Raw genomic sequence first — 25,561 nt, 5'->3', positions numbered from 1 at the left:
AATATTTTATTTACTTATTTAGGTCTTCACTGTGGCACTCAGGCTTTCACTAGCTGTGATGAATAAGTTATTTTTCATTGCAGTGCACGGGCTTTAGGAGTTCAGGCTTCAGTAGTTGTGGCTCCAGAGCACAGGTTCATGGGTGTAGTTGCTCTAGGGCATGCAGGGTATTCCCTGAGCAGGGAGCAAACTCATTCCCTGCATTGCCACACAGGTTCTTAACCACTATACCGCCAGGGAAGTCCCAAAGTAGGGTACCTTATGTGACTGGTTAGGGATATATATTTGTATTTCTCTGGTTTGTCCTAAGCTGGAAGCAGTGAGAAAAATTAGAGAAATTATTATTTATTAATCAAGTCGTGGTCATTTGGACAGACTGTATCAGTCTGATGTCAGGAAGGGGTACTGGCGACTTAGTCACTAAGGACAGTCATATGGTCCTTTCATTCGTATAGACAGACCCCCAATAAAAACCCTGGACATCAAGACTTGATGATATTCAACACTGCTCTGCACATGCTGTCACACTGTTTGCTGAAAGAGCTAAGCACTCTCCGTACAAGCCCAAAGGATAGACAAGCAGAAAACTGCATCTGTTTTTTTTCTTTTTTTGCTCCATCTTTTTTTTTTTTTTTGCTAGTTCTGATCTGTAGCCTTTTGCTGGTTCTAATCTGTGTCATTCTGTTAACATAAAACATTGTCTGAGTTCCAGGTGGGATGAATTGAAACTTGACTAAGGCAGGATGTGAGGCACAGAGAAGGGAGATGGAGCTGCAGGGCTGAATGGTCCGGGAGGGGCCATGTTCCAGCCTCCTCCTCTATTACTACCTCTTCATCCTCAGGAGCCCAATGTGACCAGACCAGAGCTCTATGATGTAGGCCTTGTCATTTAGCCCCCAAGTACACACCCTGTGCTCAGTTGCCTGAGGGCAGCAGTCTGATGCAGATAATGTAGAATCCTCTTTCTCTGAAAAGCACTTTTGATATTTGGCTGCACTCCAGTTCCACTTCCTGGGGGATTGATACCATCCTCACCTTTCTGTGTACACTGGGGCGCTTTTTCCTGATTCTTCCTTAGCTCTAGAAAAGCCCATCCTTTCCTCATTCTAGGAAACATGGAAACATCAGGAAGGAAGGAAACCTTGGCTGAGACCCACAGGTACGTGATCCTCTCTTCTTTTCTATCTTTATTTCTACGCTTCTGAATCATCTAGAGCGATTCCTGAGAAGCTAAAGAACAGGACATCTATTCTCATGAAAGAATAAATCATCATCCTCTGGGGACAACCAGGCTGGGCAAGGGGCAGAGTGAACACATCTCTCCAAAGATCTCAGATATCAGTTGTCCAGGGTATGTCCCAAACACAGTGACCAGGGGCTGAGGAATGGATACTGAATTCAATCTCAACTACAGCAAGGCACATGATCACCGCTTCACCAGCTGCGAATGGTATCTTGGACAAGGACTGATCTGAGGACAGTGCTGAAGTCTTGAGAGTTTTGAAGTGGGGCCCTGGACTTTGGAAATAGAGACCCACTTGACAGAGCTCAGATTCACCCATTATTCTGAGAATGTGTATGTTTTTGAGCAGAGGAACAATTACAAAAGATCCGGGTGAATCTCACTTCAAAATCCGTATGTTCTTCAAAAAAGGAAAACAGAAAAATGTTTATCCACCTTAAAAATGCATGAAAAGAAAGAAAAAGCACACAGTTCTTTTAATTAGTCGTGTCCGACTCTTTGAATCACAGCACGCCAGGCCTCCCTGTCCATCACCAACTCCCGGAGTTCACTCAAACTCATGTCCATCGAGTCACTGCTACCATCCAGCCATCTCATTCTCTGTCGTCCCCTTCTCCTTCTGCCCCCAATCCCTCCCAGCATCAGAGTCTTTTGAAATGCAGAAAGTCATATTATGTATGGACACTGAGTGTCTGATGCTTGTCTTGAGAGAGGAGACTGGGAACTGGGTCTCAAGTCCTCGTTTTTTCTGTGTCTCAGCATCAAATGGAGCCAAAGGGTCAAAACAGGAGTAGGGAGAGAAATGGTGCTTTGAAAGGTACGTTCTGCCATTCAACTATGTGTGCCCCTTCAGTCAACCCCATTTCTCTGAACCTGAGGGCCTGTCCACCAGCTGAGAGGAGGCCAGTGGCAGGGCCCATCCCTTGGGAAACAGAAACTTCAAGGAAGCTCCTGGAAGAAAAGCAGAACCCAGACATTATCCAGATTCCATGTAGAGAATGAAGCTGGAGGGACCTGGAAAAAGGTGTGGCCCTGCAGGTGCTTATGGGACGCATTAGGCAAATAGCACCTGGATTGGGAGGTGGGACTCCAAGTCCAACTGTGGACATATTGTTTTTTATTTATTTATTTATTCATTTTAATTTGAGGTTAATTGCTTTTGCACATCGTTTAACTTCTCTCAGATTCATCTATGCAGTGAATGTTGTCCATTCTCCCCCACAAAGGGATTGGTGAAGGCATCAAGGGGTAATGGATATGAAGCACTTTGTTAATGTAAACCCTATCATAAGCTTCACCATCACTGTCAGGGATCATGTGGCCTTGGACCCTGGTACTTGGATTCCAATATCCCAATTGTGTCCCCTTAAAGGGACACTGCAATCAGCCTCCTGTAATAGCCCTATGCCCTGGCTTCCTCACCATGACTCAGTCTGCTGATTTCAAGCTTGCAGAAGTTGCCTGTAAGCACTGAAAGAGGTCTGGGACCTGACATCACCTCTGAAAATGTAGAGAATCATCACTTCTCTCCTCGGTGGTTCTTCTTCCCAGAGCCTATGGTGTGATCCCGGGACTGCAGGTAGCCTGGGATTGAACTGGAAGGGGGAGCCTTGGGAGTGGGTTATGGCTAAAATCCTGGGGTAAGAGACAACAGGAACATTGTGAAATCAGTATGGGCCTTGTGCAGGGCTGTTGGCTGCAAATGCCCACCCCTTCCCAGCCTGCCCAGTCCTCCAGGCCCAGAAACTCCTGGCTGCAACTTCTTCCTCATAGATGCTGCAGACACTTGAGTAGGTTCCCTGACAAAGGCAGCTTTCATCAGGTCTCCTCTCTAGATACCCCAGGGGAGATGTGCAAAGAAACATCTCCTGGAGCCCAACAGCTGTGGAGGGAAAGGTATGCTCCCAACATGTCCTCCATGTCTTCTCTGCCAAAGGGCCTCTGTCTCGAGCCTCCAGCTTTTCTCCAGGCTTAGTTCCCTCCTTAGTTTCCCTTCACTCAGATTCATCCCTGAGTGCCTCTCCAACACCAGAGCCTTTCCTTCCCCTGGACAGTCTTCCACCCACTTGTTCACTCTCCTTCCCCACCATGTCATCTTGATGAAGGTACCTGCCTTCCACCTCAGCACCATCAGGCTCCTTGCTGAGTCTCACTCAGGTTAACTCCATGCCACTAATACCAGGCACTATCCCACAAAGGTCACCCCCTTCTCCCCTTGGAGACCAGCCATCTTAGGGCTTGTCCATTCAAGTTAGCCCCTTTCAACCCTGTCTTGGTGGCAGGGGGCTGCAAATGAATGGAGCTTCTTCACCTTGACACACTTGGGGTCCCCAAAAGAATACCTTCCCACACACTCACCAGAGGCATTATTTTGGTGAGACCCCAGAAACAGACAGGTAGGGGCAGGTAGCCTCTCTTTTGTTAACAGGGATATCCAGAAGCTGCTGGAGATATGAACCACCAAGAGAGTGGACCTGAAAATTTGGAAGGAGTAAGAAAAGGAGGAGGAGGCAGGCTATCATCTGACTTCACAAGGGAAGAGAATTAAGTCACTGAGTGACAAGCAAGACACCTTGGGTCACCAACATTTCTGGAGCATAAAAGGCAAACCAGAACAGCTGCTTGTCCCAAAAAGCTCTGATATCCTTACAAATTGAGGGACCATCTACAGAAGACATGCAGGTAGCTCTTCTGGGTCTCCCCTTTCTGCACAACGAGTCTCTGGTGTCTACTGACACAGTACCTGGGTCCCCTCTAGAATTACACACTGTCTTATTCAATGAATGCTCTAAGGCTGGACAATTCCAATTTCAAGCTAAATTAATTTCAAAGCTGCCACTGGTCCATTCCTTGATCCACCCTGCAGCCCAGACTTAGCCTCAGTCTTTGACTCCAGCCATGTCCCAGTTGCGGCCATCACCTCTGAGTCAAATTTAGACCCAGGCCAGACCCCTATCCTTAATTCCAACCATGCCTCAGATTCAACCACCACCCCAGGCTCACATGGAAACTCAGGCTACACCACAACTCTCCAACCATGCCCCATTATCAACCACAAATTCAGGCTCAAGTGGAGACCCAGGTCCAATCAAAACACTATGGAGTTATGACTCCAACCATAACTCACTTTCAACAACCACCTGCAGCTCATGTGGACACCCATGTTCAACCCCAACCCTTGACTCCAACCACAGCTCACTTTCAAACACCACCAACTCAGACTCACATGGGGATCCAGGCCCTATCCCAATCCTTGACTCCAATAAAACTTCAGTCACAACCACAACTTTGGACTCACTTGGGGACCCACTGCCCATCTCACATTCTCTTTCCCAAAGGAACCATCTTCCTCTCAACTGAAGACTGGGTACGATGAAGTGTCTTTCCCTATAGTCCAAAATAAAACACAAACTTTGATCCTCAATGTAATTCTAATCCTGCAATGTCACTTTTTTAAAAAGCAGCTACAAAGTGGGCGAACTTTACCCTCTTTGGTGAGAAAAATCTCAATAAGTCTTTAGCCAGATCACCCCCAATCTTCCCCAGGAAAACAGGTCTTCCCAGGCACACAGATTTGTCTCTGTCATTCCTAGGGATTTGATCAGCCCTGAGGTTCAGGAGAAACTGGATTACCCTGTTTCCAAAAGGTTCATGCAACAAGAGAGTGGCATGCCCTGCAGAATCCAAGAGTCTCATAAATTGATGCAGCCTCAGGGCGAAACCCTAAGGCCTGGAAGGCAATGGCCATAAAGAGATCCTCAAGGCCCTCTTCAGGTCTAGGCAAAAGCAGCCAGGACACACAGAAAATGACGTCCTGGTACCTAGCAAGAATCCCACCGGGAAAGCACCTGAACCAGGATGTAAGGCAGAGCATGGGGAGGATCCTAAAAGTTCTGTATGTGACCTCAGTCAACCATCAAGTGAAGGTTCCAAGTGCAAAGCCTGAATTAGAAAGAGAATTTAGACCAGGCAGGAAGCATCAGGAAGATGCTTATAAACAGGAAGGCATAGCAGATCCATGAGAGTTGGATACCTGAAAATGTCTGTTGTTCAAGGCTTTCTGTGAACCACATCACAGAACTTCCTGGACATTCAAATGTTCCTATGGGAACAGAAAATGTAGGTTCTTCTCAGGATTGAGAAGCTTCCATGTAGACTTCCTATGAGCCTCTTGTCCTCAGTCCTTATATTCAACAGGAGCTGGAAGCTCATATAATAAAGTTTCAGGTGAGGCATAGATGCTCCCTTTCCCTCAGGTTCATATACAGCTTGAAGTTGAAACTTTTCATCACATATGCCTTCCAAGATCCACCTTGAAAACCACTAGTGATTCTGGGGACCACCCAAAACCCAAGATAACAAAGGGCTTAGGAAATCATTGTCATCTCCACCCAAGAGAGAAAGTGATAACAATCCAGGCAGTGCCCACCCTGGAAGGTACCTGCCCTGCCCCCTACCAGGAAACTGAGAAAACCCAGGGGGCTCTGGGAGGAACCTCAACTGAAAACATCCAGAAGCCCCTCTGACTGGACAGGAAGACAAGCCACCTTCTCAGGCCCTCACATACAACTTTGTGGGTAGAATCTGGAACAGTGAATCTGTTGTGGAGGTTGACAAAGGCAGTTTGGAGCCCAGTCCACATCCAGCAATGGGCAGGAATGAGCCACAGGAGGAATTTGGGGATCGGGCCTCCCAAGAAACTTGCTCTAGTGTGACCATCATGGACCTTGATGAATGTTCCCAATCTTCCAGAAAACAAGAGGCTGTGGAGGGAGACCCTGCTTAGAAGGGTACTTTGGAACCTAGTCTACTAGCCAAATCCCAAATAATTAATACTGATATGAGGAGATCATGTCTCCAAGGTCCCATGAAAATCCCTCCTCGAACACAAAGTCTGTTGCCACAAATCCAGAAGATGTATACTTTGATGAATAGTTTCATAAGCTTAAGTTCCAAGGGTTCATAGACTAGCAGAAACAGGCTCAAGGCCAGGCCACTTGCCTACTCCTTCAAGGCTGTGCCACTGGGAGATTTCTCAAAGACTGTCAGTCAGATATATTCATTGCCACAAACACCTTGGCTTCTCAGAAATCTCTGTGTTGTTCCGAGACCCTGTCCAATTCCCACACATGTGATGTTATGTCAAGTGGAGGGAGCAGACAGGGACAGCAGGAAGCCCTGAGAAGGCAGCCCCAACATAAGAGTCAGAGCAGGAAGTTCATCTCCACTGATGTGAAAGATACTAATAAAAGGCCCAAATTACAATATCATAAAAAGGGGTTGGTGGTATAGAGGTTCTACCAGGCCCGCAGGATGAGCCACCCTGGCCAGAAAAAGGAATCTGCAGAGTCCCTACAAAACAGTTAAGCCTGAAGAAGCGACATGTTTCTTCAGAAAACCACTTTAGAGGAAGGATTAAGCACTTTCTGCAGTGGATTTGCCCCTAAAGGCAAAAGATCAGAATAAACCCTGGAAAAAGCAAGCCTGCAGCAGACACTGCCCAGAGACAGGGAACTGTCAAAAGAAGTGTGATTATGGACAGCAAGGCTGTTGAGGCTCAGGATCTCATGACACATGTTGGACAAATCTTAGAGGAGAAGATGGAGCTTCAACATGGACCTCATCTTCGGAGTTTCACTGGTACAAAGCAGAACTTCAGGTCCCGTTAGATCCAGATTACTGCTACCATGGTTTTCTCTGAAATCAAGAGCAAAACAGAGTGATGAAACAGACAGCCCACCATCAGCAAGCTATCCCCATAGACCACACGTATCCTACAAAGAGTAAGTGGACCAGTCCCAGGAACAGCACACGGACCTTCACACCCGGGAGTCAGGTCCCCTTTTGGGCAGAGCCTGCCAGCATGGATCAAGTGTGACAAGTGTCCCATACAATCCCCTCTGTAGCCCAATGCACTGTCTTCCTCAGAAATACACCTCTTCTGGTCAATCAGAACATCCTTGTCACAGCATACCTGGTATGAAAATTCTTCAAGAAAAAATGCACAGCATGCCTATGAAACTTTTTTCTATAGCACATACCATGCTCTGTGTGTTAAAAGCTTCTTCCTACCAAAAAATTTATTGTTTTCTGAAATAAATGTTGTTGTTTTTTTTTTTTTTTCTCCTGAGAAATAGTGCTCTGTATATGCCCTGCTTCAGTTCAATTCAGTCGCTCAGTTCTGACCAACTCTTTGCGACCTCGTGAATAACAGCACGCCAGGCCTTCCTGTCCATCACCAACTCCCGGAGTTCACTCAAATTCATGTCCACAGAGTTGGTGATGCCATCCAGCCATCTCATTCCCTGTCGTCCCCTTCTCCTCCCGCCCCCAATCCTTCCCAGCATCAGAGTCTTCTCCAGTGAGTCAACTCTTCGCATGAGGTGGCCCAAGTATTGGAATTTCAGCTTTAGCTTCAGTCCTTCCAATGAATACCCAGAATCAATCTCCTTTAGAATGGACTGGTTGGATCTCCTTGCAGTCCAAGGGACTCTCAAGAGTCTTCTCAAGCAACACAGCTCAGAAGCATCAATTCTTCGGTGATCAGCTATCTTCACAGTTCAACTCTCACATCCACACATGACCACGGGAAAAACCATAGCCTTGACTAGACAGACTTTGGTTGGCAAAGTAATGTCTCCACTTTTTAATATATTATCTAGGTTGGTCATAACTTTCCTTCCAAGGAGTAAGCGTCTTTTAATTTCATGGATGCAATCAGCATCTACAGTGATTTTGAAGTCCCAAAAAATAAAGTCTGACACTCTTTCTACTGTTTCCCCATCTATTTCCCATGAAATGATGGGACCAGATGCCATGGTCTTTGTTTTATGAATGTTGAGCTTCAAGCCAACCTTTTCACTCTCCTCTTTCACTTTCATCAAGAGGCTTTTGAGTTTCTCTTCACTTTCTGCCATAAGGATGGTGTCATCTGCGTATCTGCGGTTATTGATATTTCTCCCAGCAATCTTAATTCCAGCTTGTGCTTCTTCCAGCCCAGCGTTCCTCATGATGTACTCTGCATAGAAGTTAAATAAGCAGGGTGACAGTATACAACCTTGACGTACTCCTTTTCCTATTTGAAACCAGTCTGTTGTTCCATGTCCAGTTCTAACTGTTGCTTCCTGACCTGCATACAGGTTTCACAAGAGGTAGGTTAGGTGGTCTGGTATTCCCAACTCTTTCAGAATTTTCCACAGTTTATTGTCATCCACACAGTCAAAGGCCTTGGCATAGTCAATGAGGCAGAAATAGATGTTTTTCTGAAACTCTTTTGCTTTCTCCATGATCCAGTGGATGTTGGCAATTTGATCTCTGGTGCCTCTGCCTTTTCTAAAATCTGCTTGAACATCTGGAAGTTCACGGTTCACATATTGCTGAAGCCTGGCTTGGAGAATTTTGAGCATGACTTTACTAGCATGTGAGATGAGTGCAATTGTGCGGTAGTTTGGGCATTCTTTGGCATTGCCTTTCTTTGGGATTGGAATGAAGACTGACCTTTTCCAGTCCTGTGGCCTCTGCTGAGTATTCCAAATTTGCTGGCATATTGAGTGCAGCACTTTCTCAGCATCATCTTTCAGGATTTGAAATAGCTCCACTGGAATTCCATCACCTCCACTAGCTTTGTTCGTAGTGATGCTTTCTAAGGCCCACTTGACTTCACATTCCAAGATGTCTGGCTCTAGGTGAGTGATCACACCATCGTGATTATCTTGGTCGTGAATATCTTTTTTGTACAGTTTTTCTGTGTATTCTTGCCACATCTTCTTAATATCTTCTGCTTCTGTTAGGTCCACACCATTTCTGTCCTTTATCAAGGAAATGGATAAGGAGTCACTCTTCCCAGGTGCATGCTTTGACTTCCTTATGGGACAGGGCCACGGAAGGAAAGTGAACCCAAGCATGGATATTCACTGCTGCTGCTGCTGCTGTAAAGTCGCTTCAATCATGTCTGATTCTGTTCAGCCTACCAGGCTCCCCCGTCCCTAGAATTCTCCAGGCACGAACACTGGCGTGGGTTGCCATTTCCTTCTCCAGCATGGATACTCACCCACACTCAATTCCCTCCCTGCACCTCAGTGTCCATAATTCCTGCCCATTATTACAGAAACAAGCAACAGAATTCAGGATATGTCACGGTGAACTAAACCTAAAGACCTCTCCGTTCTCAGGATGAAACAGTCCTCCCCACCTCTCTCTCTACCTTGACCTTGTGAGGCTGCATGGGAAGAGTTTGCAGAAGTTGAAATTTCCCCCAGGTTCCAAAAGTGTCAGAAACAAATTCACTCGTCAGAATAAGGAGGGGAGTTTGGGGCATTGCTGGCCAAGTCCAGGGTGAAGGAAACCTCATCTCCGTGTCATGGTGGGATTAGATGATGCTGTCCTGGAAAGCCCCTCCTTTTCCAGATGGATCTGTAATGAGATGTGCCAAGCCTATCACCCTTCCTCGTTTTTCTCGTGCTCTGGAGCAGGGTTGGGAATGAGGATCACATGCTCTCAGCTCTGAGGGTTGCAGTGTGGAGCATGGAGGCTCCTGAGGGCTGGTCAACCCTGCCCTGGAGAAGAGGACAGCTCATAGAACTCACCTCTGCCAGGCAATGGGCAGGGGGCATGTTTTTGTGTGCAGTCACCTCACTGTCTGAGGGTGGGACACTGTGCCCCTAGTGTCATATACCAGGAAAGGAGGAAGGTGGCAGAGGTGCCCATAGATGGTGCAGTGACCAAGGAGCCCCTCGTGTCCCACCAGCATCTACAGGCTCAGAGGAAAGAAGTTACGGGGCCTGGTTTGGCTCCTGGTGACCCCACCCCAGAGTTTCCCTCTATTCTAGCGTCCAGAACCCAGACAGAGGGAGGCCACCTGGACTCCCTGACAAAGGGCCAGGCTCTCAGAAGCAGCAGAGCCTCCAAGCAGGCAAACTTCACCTCTCCACAGTGTATTTAATCGGCTTTCACAGGACTGGGAGCTCAGGATAGACTCGTGGTCTGGGACTTCTACCCATGCATGTGGCCCAAGGAGGCTCCCACGTGACAGGTGGCACTCAACAGGCCCAAAGGCTCTGTTACAGTCATAGGAAGTCTCACCTGTCATCAGCCTTGCTCAGTTCAGAGCCCAGACAGGGAGGAAGCCAGCAGACAGGATGTTTCACCCAGCAAGCGAGAAGTGACCTGTGGAGAAGGGTGCTGTCAGCTTTTTATCTCAGGACCCATCTACACAAGAAACTGTTAGTCACGCAAGTCATTTCCAAGTCTTTGAACCCTGCAGGATCCTCTATAGGGCTCCATGTAATTTACTCCTCCATGTAATTTTCCAGACAAGAATACTGGAGTGGGTATCCATTTCCTTCTCCGAGGGATCTTACTGACCCAGGTATCAAACCCAGGTCTCCTGAATTGCAGGCAGATTCTTTACCATCTGAGCCACCAGGGAAGCCCCGGAAAGCAGGGAGACAAGAGCAATTCTCTAGAGCAATGCAGAGCTCTGTGTCATAGTCACTACAGTGGTGGAGAGACCAGCTCCAGGAGGGGCCTCTTATCCAGTTGACAGCTGGAATGGCCCTGCCCCCACGCCTGTTACGACCCCCACACACGGGACCAGGTCCAGGTCTGCATGGTGGTGTGCACAGGCCTACTTGTGGTAAGGTCTCTACTGGAGCCAGGGCTTGTCTCTGGGCCCCATCCCTCAGGGTGGGCACAGCAGTGGGGGCTCAGACAGGGTCGAAGGAAGCGGATTGGACCCAGGGCACAGAGTGACCTCCAGAGCTCAGGAGAGAGGGAGACACAAAGCAGAGACTCTGAGCCTGGGTGCTGCCTGATCCTCTCAGAGGCATCGAGAGGTGAGTGCTGAGGGTTGGGGGAGCTGACCCCGAAGACACCTGTGAGGAGAAGTGACACAGAGGGACACCAAAAGAACACCAAGAAACCAGAAAAGGAAAATCCTTTTGCCCTTCTCCTGCTGTAAGGGCCAGAAGAGCCACCAATGGAGGTTCTCTCACTAAGAGTCTCCACACAGAGACCCACACTGTCCCCACATTGAGACCTCCCACACCCACTCTGAAAATCTCACCCAGAGACCTCTCAGAGCATCCCACAGAAACCCCTCTCGGAGACCTCCCATGCACACACCTCACAGGTGATCTTTAGGATCTAAGTATCCACCCACTGACAGGTCCTTCATGGTGGGTCTGATCTCAGTTAACAAGCTGGCAGCACAAGAGAAGGACCAGAGATGGTGCCCAGCCCCAGCCCCAGCTCCCAGAACTCCAAGACATCCAGATATTCTAAGCATTGTCCTAAATGGCATTCTTTACCTGGGGAAATGCTCATAACTTATGTCCTTTGTAACCATTGCTCTGAACAGAAGAGTAATGGTGTTCCACGTGCAGACCTGCAAAAGTCTTTCCTCCACAGATCTTCATTAGCTTGAGCTCTGTCCCATGGCTTAAAGAATGACAAATTTTAAACATGAGTTAAATGCTGCCAATGTCCAATGAAAGCGTCTTGTATGTCCCATTCATTCATTTTCCCGTCAAATGGTGCCAATATCATATTGTTTTATTTTCTGGAGAATAAGACCTGAACTCATGATGCAGGTCTCTTTACTTTGGAAGCAAGTTAAAGGATGGCAGCAAATGGGCTCTAGGAATAAACTAAACCAGCAACAAGGTGTGTGGAGTTTCACTCACCTCCCAGAGGGCCATGCAACTAACACAGCATTTTGTACATAACAGCTTGTGTCAGGCTTGGGTTTTAAGTTCAAATGCAACAGCCTAAAATTATGTGTAAGTTTTTCAAATGAATCATATATCTGGCAATACTTCTTTTTGGTCCCATGCAAAAAACACTTATTTTTTTCTCAAAATGTGCTAATCCTCTCAAATGATATTATGCATATTTCCAACATATGATATAATCTTAATGTCCAAGTAACATAGCTTAAATTGATTAACTATTTAAGAAGATTCAGTATTTAAAGAATTCTTTTAAATTGTAAAATTTCCAAGACTCAGTTCAGTTCAGTTCCGTTCAGTCGTTCAGTAGTGTCCGACTCTCCGCGACCCCATGAATCACAGCACGCCAGGCCTCCCTGTCCATCACCAACTCCCGGAGTTCACTCAAACTCATGTCCATCGAGTCGGTGATGCCATCCAGCCATCTCATTCTCTGTCGTCCCCTTCTCCTTCTGCCCTCAATTCCTTCCAGCATCAGAGTCTTTTCCAGTAAGTCAACTCTTCTCTTGAGGTGGCCAAAGTATTGGAGACTCAGCTTTAGCCTCAGTCCTTCCAATGAATACCCAGGATTGATCTCCTATAGAATGGACTGGTTGGATCTCCTTGCCATCCAAGGGACTCTCAAGAGTCTTCTCCAACACCACAGTTGAAAAGCATCAATTCATCGGCGACAAGCTTTCTTCACAGTCCAACTCTCACATCCATACATGACCAGGGGAAAAGCCATAGCCTTGACTAGATGGACCTTGGTTGGCAAAGTAATGTCTCTGCTTTTTAATATGCTATCTAGGTCGGTCATAACTATCCTTCCAAGGAGTAAGCGTCTTTTAATTTCATGGCTGCAATCAGCATCCGCAGTTATCTTGGAGTTCAAATAAATAAATAAATAAAGTCTGAAACTGTTTCCACCGTTTCTCCATCTATTTCCCATTAAGTGATAGGACCAGATGCCATTATCTTCGTTTTCTGAATGTTGAGCTTTAAGCCAACTTTTTCACTCTCCTCTTTCCCTTTCATCAAGAGGGTTTTTAGTTCCTCCTCACTTTCTGCCATAAGGGTGGTGTCATCTGCATATCTGAGGTTATTGATATTTCTCCTGGCAATCTTGATTCCAGCATGTGCTTCTTCCAGCCCAGTGTTCCTCTTGATGTACTCTGCATATAAGTTAAATAAGCAGGTGACAATATACAACCTTGACGTACTCCTTTTCCTATTTGGAACCAGTATGTTGTTCCATGTCCAGTTCTAACTATTGCTTCCTGACCTGCATAGAGGTTTCTCATGATGCAGGTCAGGTGGTCTGGTATTCCCATCTCCGTTACAATTTTCCACAGTTTATTGTGATCCACACAGTCAAAGGCTTTGACATAGTCAATAAAGCAGAAAAAGATGTTTTTCTGGAACTCTCTTGCTATTTCCATGATCCAGCGGATGTTGGCAATTTGATCTCTGGTGCGTCTGCCTTTTCTAAAGCCAGCTTAAACATCTGAAAGTTCACGGATCACGTGTTGCTGAAGCCTGGCTTAGAAAATTTTGAGCATGACTTTACTAATGTGTGAGATGAGTGCGATTGTGCGGTAGTTTCAGCATTCTTTGGCATGGCCTTTCTTTGGGAATGGAATGAAAACTGACATTTTCCAGTCCTGTGGCCACTGCTGAGTTTTCCAAATTTGCTGGCGTATTGAGTGAAGCACTTTCACAGCATCATCTTTCAGGATTTGAAATAGCTCCACTGGAATTCCATCACCTCCACTAGCTTTGTTCGTAGTGATGCTGTCTAAGGCCCACTTGACTACGCATTTCAAGATGTCTGGCTCTAGGTCAGTGATCACTCCATCGTGATTATCTTGGGCCTGAATATTTTTTCTGTACTGTTTTTCTGTGTATTCTTACCACCTCTTCTTAATGCCAGCTCCGAGAGTGCAGATGTTAGACGCTGGCTCCAAGCGCGCAGACAGGAGATGGCTGCAAAACTGACCATGCGCAGAAACTTAGCTGAGAAGAGCTACCCCATGCCTGAGGTCAGGGGTGGTGGCTGAGACGAGCTACCCCACGTCCGAGCCAGGGACATCGGCTGAGAGGAGGTACCCAGCCCCGAGTTCAGGGCCGGCGGCTGAAAGGAGCTACCCCACGTCCAAGAGGCGGTGTCTGCGTGGGTGCAGGAGGGCTGAGAGTAGCTACTCCACGTTCAAAGTCAGGAGGGGCGTCCTTGAGGCAATACCCCTCATCCAATGTAAGGTCCAGCGGCATCACATTGCTGGAGCAGCCTTGAAGAGATATCCCACGACCAAGGTAAGAGAAACCCAAATAAGATGGTAGGTATAGTGAGAGGACATCAGAGGGCAGACACACTGAAGTCATAATCACAGAAAACTAGTCTAGCTGATCATGTGGACCACAGCCCTGTCTAACTCAATGAAGAAATATCTAGTCTTTCCTATTCTGTTGTTTTCCTCTATTTCTTTGCATTGATCCCTGGGGAAGTCTTTCTTATCTCTCCTTGCTATTCATTGTAACTCTGCAGTCAGACGCTTACATCTTTCCTTTTCTCCTTTGCTTTTCACTTCTCTTTTTTCACAGACAGAATGTGGTCCACTGCAGAAGGGAATGGCAAACTATTTCAATATACTTGCCTTGAGAACCCCATGAACAGTATGAACAGGCAAAATGATAGGATACTGAATGAGGAACTCCCCAGGTCAGTAGATGCCCAATATGCTACTGGAGATCAGTGGAGAAATAACTCCAGAAAGAATGAAAGGATTGAGCCAAAGCCAAACCAATACCCAGTTGTGGGTGTGACTGATGATAGAAGCAAGGTCAAATGCTGTAAAGAGCAATATTGCATAGGAACGTGGAATGTTAGATCCATGAATCAGAGCAAATTGCAAGTGATTAAACAGGAGATGGCAAGAGTGAACGTAGACATTCTAGGAATCAGTGAACTAAAATGGACTGGGATGGGTGAATTTAACTCAGATGACCATTATGCCTACTACTGTGGGCAGGGATCCTTTAGAAGAAATGGAGTAGCCGTCATGGTCAACAAAAGAGTCCAAAATGCAGTACTTGGATGCAATCTTAAAAACGACAGAATGATCTTTGTTCGTTTCCAAGGCAAACCATTCAATATTACAGTAATCCAAGTCTATGCCCCAACCAGTAACGCTGAAGTAGTCGAAGTTGAACAGTTCTATGAAGACCTACAAGAGGTTTTAGAAACTAACACCCAAAGAAGAGGTCCTTTTCATTATAGGGGACTGGAATGCAAAAGGAGGAAGTCAAGAAACACCTGGAGTAACAGGCAAATTTGGCCTTGGAGCACGGAATGAAGCAGGGCAAAGGCTAATAGAGTTTTGCCAAGAGAACACACTGGTCATAACAAACACCCTCTTTCAGAAACACAAGAGAAGACTCTACACATGGACATCACCAGATGGTCAACACCAAAATCAGATGGATTATATTCCTTGCGGACAAAAATGGAGAAGGTCTATACAGTTAGAAAAACAAGACTAGGAGCTGACTGTGGCTCAGTTCATGAACTCCCTATTGCCAAATTCAGACTTAAATTGAAGAAAGTAGGGAAAACCACTAGACCATTCAGATATGAACTAAATCAAATCTCTTATGATTATACAGTGGAAGTGAGAAATAGATTTAAGGGACTAGATCTGATAGACAGAGTGCGTGATGAACTATGGACGGAGGTTCCTGACATTGTACAGGAGACAAGGATGAAGACCATCCCCATGGAAAAGAAATGCAAAAAAGCAAAATGGCTGTGTGGGGAGACCTTACAAATAGCTGCTTGATATATACACATGGTCTAATTAAATGACCAAAAGGGACTCCATATCTGAATCGAAGAAAGTTTACATAAATAATGAAAGTGTGTATTAACATACACCAAGTATACTGCAATCATCAAAATCCTCACATTGTATATCCAGCCCTTTCCAAAGGGGGACTTTGGTGATATCACAGTCATACTTCTCATTACTCAGAAGCAACGAGTTAACCTGCTTTGGTAAAATTGGCTTAATGATAGCTGCCATGCATTTCTTATTCTTAAGTCAGATTATCTGCATGATGACAATCTTTGCTCTAAGAGAAGCAGGGTTGATATGAGGGCTCTTTTGGCCTATTTATGTCAATCAGGTGGCACTAGTGGTAAAGAAACCACCTGCCAATGCAGGAGACATAAGAGACGTGGGTTCCATCCCTGGGTTGGGAAGATCCTTTGGAGGAAGGTATGGCAACGCACTCCAGTATTCTTGCCTTGAGAATCTCCATGAACAGAGAAGAACTGTACACAAAAGCTCTTAGTGACCGAGATAACCACAGTGGTGTGGTCACTCACCTAGGGTCAGACATCCTGGAGTGTGAAATCAATTGGGCCATAGGAAGCATTGCTATGAACAAAGTAGGTGGAGGTGAAGGGTTTTCAGCTGAGTGACTTAAAATCCTAAAAGTTGATGCTGTTAAACTGCTGCACTCAGTATGCCAGCAAATTTGGAAAATGCATCAGTGGCCACAGGATTGGAAAAAGTCAGTTTTCATTCCAATCCCAAAGAAAGGCAATGCCAAAGAATGTTCAAATTACTGTACAATTGCTGTGAAATGAGACTCTGACTCGTGTGCTCAAAATCCTTCAAGCTAGGCTTCAGCAGTACATGAGCTGATAACTTCCAGATATACAATCTGGATTTAGAAAAAGCAGAGGAGCCAGAGATCAAATTGCCAACATCCGCTGGATCATCAAAAAAGCAAGAGAATCCGAGAAAAAACATCTACTTTTGTTTCATTAACTACACTAAAGCCTTTGACTGTGTGGATCACCACAAACTGAGGAAATTTTGTAAAGAGATAGGAACACCAGACCACCTTACTTGCCTCCTGAGAAACCTGAATGCAGGACAAGAAGCAACAGTTAGAACTGGACATGAAACAACAGACTGGTTCCAAATTGGGAAAGGTGTATGTCAAGACTGTATATTGTCACCTTGCTTATTTAACCTATATGCGGAGTACATCAAACGAAATGTTGGGCTGGATGACTCAAAGCTGGAATCAAGATTGCTCAGAAAATATCAATAACCTCAGATATGCAGATGACACCACTTTATTTTTTTTGTTTGTTTTTTAGTTTCTTTTATTTTTTTTTCTTATTTTTTTTTTATTTTACAATATTATATTGGTTGGTTTTGCCATACATTGACATGGATTCGCCCCAGGGGTACATGAGTTCCCCCTCCTGAATCCCCCTCTCACCTCCCTCCTCCCTTTATCCTCCCTCTGGGTCATCGCCGCACACCATCCCCGAGTATTCTGTAACATGCATTGACCCTGAACTGCTGATTCGTTTCACATATGACAACATACATGTTTCAATGTCATTCTCTCAAATCATCCCACCCTCACCCTCTCCCACAATGTCCCAAAGACTGTTCAATACAACTGTGTCTCCTTTGCTGTCTCGTATACAGGGTTATATTTCCATCTTTCTAAATTCCATATATATGTGTTAGTATACTGTATTGGTGCGTTTCTTTCTGTCTTACTTCACTCTGTATAATAGGCTCCAGTTTCATCCGCCTTATTAGAACTGATTCAAATGCATTCTTTTTAATGGCTGAATAATACTCCATTGTGTATATGTACCAAAGCTTTCTTATCCATTCGTCTGCAAATGGATATCTAGGTTGCTTCCATGTCCTGGCTATTATAAAGAGTTCTGCGATGAACATTGGAGTACATGTGTCTCTTTCAATTCTGGTTTCCTCAGTGTGTATGCCCAGAAGTGCGATTGCTGGATCATATGGCAGTTCTATTTCCAGTTTTTTGAGGAATCTCCACACTGTTCTCCATAGTGGCTGTACTAGTTTGCATTCCCACCAACAGTGTAAGAGGGTTCCCTTCTCTCCACACCCTCTCCAGCATTTATTGCATGTAGACTTTTGGATAGCAGCCATTCTGACTGGTGTGAACTGGTATCTAATTGTGGTTTTGATTTGCATTTCTCTGATTATGAGGGATGTTGAGTATTTTTTCATGAAATTCCACAAGATTCTGCCCTCAATGCGAGATGAAGAACTTTTCCCTGCAGAGTCTCAAGAGAAATCCCAAATTCCCACTTGAATCTCCAATGGTTACCTGACACCCTTTATGTGGCTCAAAAAGTTCCCTGACATAGCCATCCCCACTTGAGAGGAGCATACAGTTTACGGACTCAACTCTAGATAAGGCCCTATTCTCACTCCATGACTCAAGAGTAATCCAGATGTTCCCCTTCCAACACAAAAGGACTTCCCTGAATCAACATGAGCAAGTTCCAGAGATCCCCGTTGCAACTCGACACGGCACCCAAGCTTCCTGCAGCGACTTGTGAAAAACCACAAGATTCTCCCCTCAAGGTGATATGAGGAACATTTCTTCTCTAGAGGCTCAAGAGAAATCCCACATTCCTGCTTGAAAGTTGAAAGGTTACTTACCATCCTTTATGTGACTCAAAAATTGCACCAACATACCTGTCCCTACTTGAGAGGAACACTGAGTTTCTGGCCACAACTGGCATAGTGCCCTGTTTTCCAGTCCTCTTTTCCAGATGAAAGTCTATTCCCATGCTTGGTCTGGAATGGAATCCCGACGTTCCCCATGCACATTACGAAGAGGCCGGTATCACCTTGAAACTCCGGAGGATCCCTGGGGGTCAAACAACAATTCACAAAGGTACCAATGTCCCCACCCACTTAAGATATAGTCTGATTCCACTGCACCGATTCAAATGTATCCTCGAGTATCAGTTCACAGGACAAGTGGAGATCTGACTCCTCGAGCATTCTCGATAGAATCTCCAGGTACAAATTTACTCGACTGAGGCCTAAGACCCATTTTACAACTCGAGAAGAAAGCAAAGTTCCATGTCTGAACACGAGACGAGGCCTGACTCCCCAGGTGAATTTTGAGAGCAACCGCGAGAACATTGTTGCCACTGAAGAGGAATCCTGAGTTGACGGACTCGAACCTAGATGCAGCCATATTTCTCTGCAGCGACTCCAAAGGAATCCTGAGGTTCCCCTCGCAAATGGAAAGACTTTCTGACTTCCCAGACACAACATGGAAGGCTCCCTGGCATCCCCGTCATTACTCGAGAGGATCACCAAACTTCTCGCAGCAACTCTAGAAAAACCTCGAGATTCCTCCTTCAAAACAAGATGAGGCCATTTTGATCCTGCAGTGCCTAGACAGAAGTCTCGAGTTCCTTCTCAAAATTCGATATGAGGCTTGAGTTCCTTGATGCAACTTAAGGGTCGCCCAGAGATACCCGTCACAATGACAGAACTCTGAATTTCTCTCCACAGTTTAAGAGGAGCCTCGTGATCACACCTCACCTCAAGTAATGAGCCATTCCCTTTTCAACTGAAAAGGAATTCCAATTTCCCCTCTCATCACTTGACGAGTCCTGTCTCACCTACTGAAATTCGAGGGCAACCGCGTAGATCCTGCATTAAGATAAAAGAACTCTGAATTCACACTCAACTAGAGATGGGTCATGATACGCTTACACCAGCTCCAGTGGAACACTGAGTATCACCTCCCAACATGATTGGAGATATGAATCCCTGGCTGAACCTCTCAGAAAAGCCCAAATACCCTGCTTAAAGTGAGAGCAGGCCTGAAACCCTTTTACAACTCGGGGGGAAATCAGAGTTCAACCTCAACAAAGACTTGGCCTGACTCCCCAGTGGAACCCCAAGATCCCTGTCGCCACTGGAGAGGAACACTGAGTTTACCGACTCAACTCTAAATGTGGTCCTAATGCCCTGCACTGACTCGAAACGAATCCCGATATTCCACTTTCAACACGAAAGGAGACCTGACTTCCCTAGGCATCACTAGCGAGTCCCAGAGGTCCCCATCATAACTCAAGAAGACCTCCAAGCTTTAAGCCGCAACTCGAGAAAAACCATGACATTCTCCCCTCCATGTGACAGGATGCCAGTTTCTGCTGCAGTGTCTCAAGAGAAATCCCACATTCCCTCTTTGACCTTGAAAGGATACTCAAAACCCTAACTCAATTTAAGAAATTCCCTGACTTACCCAGCTGCACTCCAGAGGAGTAGCAATGTTCCTGCCACAGCTCAAAAAGAGCCCCGTTTTCCACTCGTCCTCTCGAGATGAGGATCGATTCCCCTGCATTGTCTCGAAAGGAATCCCAGTGTTCCCGTCAAATCTGAAGAGAAGGCCAGTCTCCTCTTGAAACTCAAGAAGACCACAGGGGGTGGTGCCACAATTTAAAAAGACACCGATTTCCCCATCCGCTCGACATAAAGCCTGATTCCACTGTACCAATTCAAATGGAACCCCCGGGATCAACTAACACCAAGAAGGGAGGAGTGACTTCCCAGGTGCACCATTGAGAAAATGCCCCAGGACCTAACTTCAACTCGACAGGATTCCTCCCACCCCTTTTACAACTCATAATGATAACAGAGTTCCATGCCTCAACAAGAGACGTGGCATGACTCCCCTGTTGAAACTTCATAGGGACACTGAGATCCATGTCAGAACTGGAGAGGCACCCTGAGGTTAGCGCCTCAACTCCAGATGAGACCCTATTTTCCTGCACTGACTCGAGAGGCATGCCAAAGGCTCCTCACACCTTAAAAGGATTCTGGACTTCCAAGACACAACTTGAGAGGCTCCGTGAGGGGCCTGTTGCAACTCGAGCGATCCAAAAGTTTCCTGCACCCACTTGAGAAACACTTTTTGATTACCCCCTTCAATGTGAATTAAATCCCAATTCCTCTGCAGTGATTCGAGAGCAAATCTGAGCTGTCCCTCGCAACTTGACTTCCCTGAGGCAACACGAGATTCTCCCTGTGATCCCGGTCCTACCGCGAAGGAAAGCCAAACTTCCCTCCGCAACTCGACAAAAACCACGTGATTCCCCAGGCAATGACACATGAGGCCCTTTTATCCTACAGCACATGGAGAGCAATCCCGAGTCCACTCTCAAGATTCGATCAGAGGCTTGAATCCCTATTTACAACTCAAGGGGCTCCCACAATACCCATCTTCAATCGGAAGAAACCCCTATTTCCATCCACACCTCTTGAAGAGCCCCATATTCCCCACCTCATCAATATGTAAGAGTTCAGTCTCTGTTTCAACTTAAGAGGAATCCTTCCTTCTTCTCCCACCACAAGAGGAGTCCTCTGTCTACAATCGAAATTCGAGGGCTATCCCGCCGATCCTGCTGCAAGGATAAAGAACTCTGAGTTATCCCTCAAATCGAGGTACGTCCTGATGTCCTAGCTCAGCTCCAATGGAACACCGAGTATCCCCTGACAACATGATGGGAGACCTGACACCCATGCTGAGCCTATAGAAAAAGCACTATTGAACTGCCTGATCACCAAACGAGGACTGACTCCCCTTTTACAACTCAGAAGGAAAGCAGAATGCCATGCCTCAAATCCAGAGGAGGCTTGATTCACCCGTTGAAATTCATAGCAACCCCAAATTCCCTGTCACCACGGGAGAGAAACACACAGCTGATTGACTCAACGCTAGATGCATCCTCATCCCCCTGCCGCGCCTCGAGAGGAATCCTGAGGTTCCCCTTCCAACACGAAAAGAGACCTGACTTTCCTTAGGCAACACGAGCGAATTCCTGAGGTCCCCGTCGCAACTCGAGGGGAAGCCCAAGCTTCCCGCTACAAGTGGAGAAAATCCACAAGATTCTCCCCTCAATGAGATGAGGAAATTCTCCATTGCAGATGTTCAAGAGAAATCCCACATTCCCGCCTGAACCTCGAACAGGTACTTGACACACTTTATGCTACTCAAAAACTTCCCCGACATAGCCGTCCCCACTGGAGAGGAGCACACAATTTACGGACTCAACTCTAGATGAGGCCCTATTTCCAATCTGCGCTTCAAGAATAAACCCGAAGTTCCCCTTCCTACACGAAAGGAGACCTGACTTCGCTGAAGCAACATGAGCGATTTCCAGAGGTCCCCATCGCAATTCGTGAGGGACCCCAAGTTTCCCGTCGCACCTCGAGAAAAACCAAACAATTCTTCCCTCAAGGAGAGAGTAGGAACATTTCCGCTCTAGAGTCTCAAGAGAAATCCAACATTCCCGATTGAAACTCGAAAGGTAACTTAATGTCATCTATGCGACTCTAAAATTACCCCAACATACACGTCCCCACTCGAGAGGAACACCGAGTTTCCCGCCACATCTGACAAAGTGTCACGTTTTCCAGTCCTCTTTTCTAGATGAGAGTCGATTCCCCTGCTTTGTCTGGAATGGAATCCCGATATTCCGTCGCACATTACCAGGAAACCGGTATCACCTTGAAACTCAGGAAGATCCCCAGGGGTCAAATCACAATTCGAAAAAGTACCGAAATCCCAACCCACTTGAGATATTGTCTGATTCCATTGCACCGATTCAAATGTATCCTCGAGTATCAATTCACAAGTTGAGTGGAGACCGGGCACCCCAAGCATTTTCGAAAAAATCTCCAGGTACAAGATCAAGTCGACTGCGGCCTAGCACCCCTTTAACAACTCAGGAATAAAGCAGAGTTCCATGCCTGAATACGAGACGAGACCTGACTCCCCAGTGAATTTTGGGAGCAACCCTGAGAACCCTATTGCCACTAGAGAGGAATCCTGAGTTGACGGAATAGAATTTGGATGCAGCCCTATTTCTCTGTAGTGACTCAAAAGGAATCCTGAGGTTCCCCTCGCTTATAGAAAGGCTTTCTGACTTCCCAGAGACAACACGGGAGGCTCCCTGATATTCCCATCTTTAATCGAGAGGATCACCAAACTGCCCGCAGCAATTCAAGAAAATCTTGGAGTTTCCTCCTTCAAAGCAAGATGAAGCCCTTTTTCCCTCACAGCACCTAGACAGAAGTACCGAGTTCCTTCTCAAAATTCAATATGAGGCTTGAATTCCTTTATGCAAGTCAAAGGTGGCCCAGAAATACACCTCCCAATGAAAGAAGAGCTCCGAATTTCCCGCCACAATTTAAGAGGAGCCCCGTGATCACACCTCAGCTGAAGATAATCGGCCAATCCACTTTCTCCTGAAGAGGAATCTCAACTTCCCCTCGCACACTTGACTAGTCCTGTCACATCTATTGACACTCGAGGGCAACCCCGTGGATACTGAAGCAAGGTCAAAGCACTCCATGTTCAAACTCAACTAGAGATGAGTCATGTTGCGCTTACACCAGCTCCAATAGAATATGCAGTATCACCTCCCAACATGATTGGAGATATGAATATCCTGCTGAGCCTCCCGAAAAAGCCCAGATTTCCTTCTTGAAGAGACAGTAGACCTGACAACCCTTTTTCAATTCGGGGGGAAAGCAGCGTTCCATCCTCAACAAAGACTAGGCCTGACTCCCCAGTGGAACCTTCATAACAACCCCAAGATCCCTGGGGCCACTGGAGAGGAACACTGAGTTTATTGACTCAAGTCTAAATGCGGCCCTCATGCCCTGCAGTGACTCGAAAGGAATCCCGAGATTCCCTTTTCAACACGATAGGAAACCTGACTTCCCTGGGGCAACACGAGCGAGATCCTGAGGTCCCCATCGCAACTGGAGAAGAACCACAAGCTTCCTGCCGCAACTCGAGAAAAACCACAAGATTCTCCCCTCAATTAGAGAGGAGGAAATTTTCCGCTGCAGAGTCTCAAGAGAAATCCCACATTCCTGCTTGAAACTCGAATGGGTACTTGACACCTTTTTGGGACACAAAAAGTTCCTTAAATAGCCGTCCCCACTGAAGAGGAGCACACAATTTACGGACTCAACACTAGATGAGGCCATATTCCCATCCCATGCCTCGAGAGTACCCGAAGTTCCCCGTGCAACATGAAAGAGACCTGACTTCCCTGAAGCAACACGAGTGAGTTCCTAGGGTCCCATCGCAACACAAGAGGGACCAGAAGCTTCCCGCCACAACTCGAGAAAAACCACAAGATTCTGCCCTCAAGGCGAGATGAGGAATATTTTCGTTGCAGATTCTCAAGAGAAATCTGACATTCCCGCTTGAAACTTGAACGGGTACTTGACACCCTTTATGCGACTCAAAAACTTCCCTGACATAGCCGACCCCACTGAAGAGGAGCACACAATTCACATACACAATGCTAGATGAGGGCCAATTTCTCTGTTGTGCCTAGAGAGGAATCCCGATGTTCCCCTTCCAACACGAAAGGAGACCTGACTTCCCTGGGACAACACGAGCGAGTTCCTGATCTCCCCATCGCAGCAAGAGAGAGACCCCGAGCTTCCCGCCACAACTCGAGAAAAACCACAAGATTCTGCCTTCAAGGTGAGATGAGGAACATTTCCGTTTCAGATTCTCAAGAGAAATCCCACATTCCCCCTTGAAACTCGACAGGTTACTTAACATACCTTATGCGACTCAAAAATTACACTGACATACCGAGCCCCAATCGAGAGGAACACAGAGTTTCCTGCCACAACTGACAAAGGCCCCGTTTTCCAGTCCTCTTTTCCAGATGACAGTCGATTCCCCTGCTTTGTCTGGAATGGAATCCAGACGTTCCTGTCGCACAGTACCAGGAGGCTGGTACCACCTTGAAACTCGGCAGGATTCCCGGGGTTGCAAAACACAATTGGAAAAGGTACCGATGTCCCCACCCACTTGAAATATTGTCTGATTCCACTGCACAGATTCAAATGTATCCTCCAGTATCAACTCACAAGACGAGTGGAGACCTGACTCCCCGAGCATTCCTGATACAATCTCCAAGTACAAATTCAACTCGACTGTGGCCTAACACCCCTTTTACAACTCGAGAAGAAAGCGCAGTTTCATGTCTGAACACAAGACGAGGTCTGACTCCCCAGGTTAATTTTGAGAAGAATACCCAGAACCCTGTTGCTACTGGAGAGGAATCCTGAGTTAAACGGACTTGAATCTAGATGCAGACCTATTTCTCTGCTGAGACTCCAAAGGAATTCCGGGGTTCCACTTTCAACACAAAAGGAGACCTGACTTCCCTGATGCAACACTAGCGAGTACCAGAGTTCCCCGTCGTAACTCGAGAAGACCTCCAAACTTCAAGCTGCAACTCCAGACAAACCATGGAATTCTGCACTCCACGTGGCAGGACGCTCCTTTCCGCTAGAGCGTCTTAAGAGAAACCCCACATTCCCTCTTCAAACTCGAAAAGATACTCAGCAGCCTATACGCAACTCAAGAAGTTAACCGAGATACCTGACCAAACTCGAGAGGAGCAGCGAGGTTCCTGCCACAGCTCAAGAAGAGACCCATTTTCCAGTCGTCATCTCGAGGTGAGGTTCAATTCATCTGCTTCGCCTGGAAATTAATCCCGATGTTCCCATCGATCTGAAGAGGAGCCCATTCTCCCCTTGAAACTCGAGAGGACCAGGGGGAGTCGTGCCACAATTCAAACAGACACCGATTTCCCCATCTGCTCGATATAAGGACTGATTCCACTACCGACTCAACGATAACTCCAGGTATCAACTAACACCACGAAGGGAGGCCTGACTTCACAGTTGCATCA

General features: G+C 46.4%; 1 pseudogene; it reads left to right on the top strand.

Annotated features, from left to right (window-relative positions):
- The first annotated feature begins 2,666 nt into the window (after positions 1 to 2,666).
- On the top strand, positions 2,667 to 6,029 carry LOC148777230 (spermatogenesis-associated protein 31E1-like; annotated as a pseudogene).
- The last annotated feature ends 19,532 nt before the right edge of the window (positions 6,030 to 25,561 follow it).

This window comes from Moschus berezovskii, chromosome 7 (genome assembly GCF_049115385.1).
Source record: "Moschus berezovskii isolate FMDL1 chromosome 7, NW_MosBer_1.0, whole genome shotgun sequence".
Lineage (NCBI taxonomy): Eukaryota > Metazoa > Chordata > Mammalia > Artiodactyla > Moschidae > Moschus > Moschus berezovskii.
This window is presented reverse-complemented; position numbering and strand designations above follow the sequence as displayed.